Source organism: Etheostoma spectabile, chromosome 17 (genome assembly GCF_008692095.1).
Source record: "Etheostoma spectabile isolate EspeVRDwgs_2016 chromosome 17, UIUC_Espe_1.0, whole genome shotgun sequence".
In the NCBI taxonomy this organism is placed as follows: Eukaryota; Metazoa; Chordata; class Actinopteri; order Perciformes; family Percidae; genus Etheostoma; species Etheostoma spectabile.
The window spans coordinates 1207572-1210216 of NC_045749.1; the positions used below are offsets into that span (position 1 = coordinate 1207572).

At 37.3% G+C, this 2645-nt stretch overlaps 1 protein-coding gene and 1 long non-coding RNA gene across 2 annotated transcripts in view; one reads left to right on the forward strand and one right to left on the reverse strand.

Annotated features, from left to right (window-relative positions):
- Window positions 1–2645, reverse strand: part of atrnl1a (attractin-like 1a) — a 287103-nt gene that overhangs the window by 219234 nt on the left and 65224 nt on the right.
- LOC116705771 (uncharacterized) overlaps window positions 1–2645 on the forward strand; it is an 18722-nt gene that overhangs the window by 7749 nt on the left and 8328 nt on the right. Inside the window, exon 2 of the long non-coding RNA XR_004336031.1 lies at window positions 1175–1181. This is a non-coding gene — a long non-coding RNA (uncharacterized LOC116705771). The remainder of the gene's footprint in view (window positions 1–1174; window positions 1182–2645) is intronic.

Below are 2645 nucleotides of genomic sequence, written 5' to 3' on the forward strand. Positions count from 1 at the left end.
TATATATATATATATATGTGTGTGTGTGTCAATCCAGAGTGCAGTTACCAAAAATGTGTTTTGTACTTTGGTTTAGCTATGTCAAGAGGTTTATTTTTACATATATATGCCCTTATGTCTTCCCATCAAAAATAAAAATCAACACTTTTGTTGAAGCTTTTTAATAGATGTTTTTAACTTTTTCTTAGGGTTTTTTTTGTCCCTTTTTTCAACACTTGTCACTTTTTTTAACGTTTTCAACATCATGTCTTTAACACTTTTTAACTTTAGTATTGCAATTATTGTTGGAATTTATGGTCAATAAACCTCATTTATAGGAAATCATCAACTTTTACTCAATACTATTTCAAAAACACTTAAATTCTTTTTTCAAATGCTATAAAAATGTAATAAGATGCCCCAAAATGAATGAAAGTAGAGATTTGTATTTGGGTAATTACAGTTGGATAGTTAAAAAGAACATTGACACAGGAAAACGTGTCAATTTGACCAAGGACAACATACCAGAATTAACCCTTGTGTTGTCTTTTGGCCATCTTTGACCCATTTAACAGTTTTTTTATTTAAATAATATGGGTTTCTTTCAACCAAATTGCCCCAAAATAACAATGATGCATGGATGTATGTTGAATGGTTTCCATAAAACGTTGATCCATTCTTTACAGGTAATATCAATGATTGCTATCATTGTATTTTGGGTGTTTAATTAAATGTTAAACCATTTGAAAAAAAAAAATGTAAATGGTTTCAAAACACTATCCTGACTTATCTTTGACATACACCAGTCTGTGATCAACCTAACGTCCTCTGATCTTAAGTATTAGTCCAAATAATTCACAAGTTCCGCTTTTATTATAACTCAAAAATGAGGTACAATGTCATGTAAATTTGGTTTATTGACCATTAATTTAAAAAAAGAGTTTGGACAAAAATGACGGTAAAGGCGCCATAATAAGTTAATTTTTCATTTTTGACCTGGAAGGATAAAAAAGCTCATGGTCGACAGGAAAACAACACACAGCTCGTACAACAAACTACAGCATGCAAATCCTTTTTGCCGGATCACGTTTCCAGTTCAGACTGTGAAGTTGCCCTAAATGTCTCCTGCTACCTCCCTTCCCCTACTTTCCTTCCCCTTTCCTCTCCCTCCTGTGTCTCTGCGCTGGATAAAGAGGTGGCTAGTGGACAGTAAAGTTGTGCCGATCTGCAAATAAGAGCGGTAATGAATAAATGATGATATTCTGTATTTGTGCAGAGTTGAGGGACATGTAAGTACACACATTTATTACGATTAAACTTCTCTAAGTCAGGGACACTTAGTAAACAAATGCTTTATTGCTTATTACCTTTGATTTTGCCTTTTATTCACAAGCTTACCTGCTTTACCCTGGCATACCTTTATTGCTTTCAGGTAAGTCTCTTCCACAGTAGTCCGTGTTTCCTTTTCTCTCCCTAAATCCCTCCTTCATTAACTCGTTATTTCTCTCCCGCTCTGTGTAAATCCCTCTCTCCTTCCTTAATGCTGCACTCTTATTTCTTCTTATTGCTGCTAAGACCTTCATTGCTTTATCTCAGCAGTTGCTCCGGTGCGGCAGGAAATTCCGCCGGATGCATGTCTTTTTTTCTGATGTCTGTTACCTTCCTCTCTCATTGTGTTGGAATTTTAACCTCTGGTGGATTTCTGAGGACTCTGGTTACCTGGTCCTCAGAGCTCTGCAGGGTAAATCCAGACAGCTAGCTAGACTATCTGTCCAATCTGAGGACTATGGTTACCTGGTGCTCAGATCTCTGCAGGGTAAATCCAGACAGCTAGCTAGACTATCTGTCCAATCTGAGTTTTCTGTTGCACGACTAAAACTACTTTGGAACGGATCCGCGCTATGGAGGATGGTCTGTCAATGGGAGACAGGTTGGTGAGGAGAGTGATGGCCTCTGGGAAAGATCTGTTCACGTGTCTGCTGGCAACTTCACCACAATGTGACAAGGACATGGTAACTTCACCCACTGAGCTCCTGTAAAACCGCCTGCCTCCACTCTCTATGCTTCTCTTTGTCCTCGTCCATCTTTCTTTCCCACTCTGCACCACTTCTCCATGGATATACATCCATCTTCATTTTTTTTTTCCCTCTTTCTGTTTTCATTCTTGTTAATCTTTATGCTCCCTGTTGTTTCTCTCCTGTGAAGAGATGCTGTAGTCCTTCTCTTGCTCTCCTAAAGCTCGCTTCTATTCTTCCATTTCTCCATCCCTGTCGAGGGTTGGAAATATCCTCATGCCATCTGGTCTATGGTGCAACTGGGTAGCCTGTAATGGGCTTCTTAATCATCCACACTCTCAACCTATCCTACAGCCTCTTTGAACAAACTCCTGTTTTCTCCCTTGCAGACTCTTCTTCTTTTAGGTTATTTTGTGTCATTGTTTTTTTTGCAGAAATTAGAAATTAGAAATTATTAATTATGTAGACTAAATTCACAGACTGGAATATGTCAACTTTTACTCAATATTATTTCAAAACCACTTCAATTGTTTTTTCAAATGCTTTAAAATTGAATAACACCCCTCAAAATGAATGAAAGTAGAGATTTGCCAAAGAGCGTTGTGTGGAATCAATCATGTTACTTTGGGGAATTAAAAAGAACATTGATAT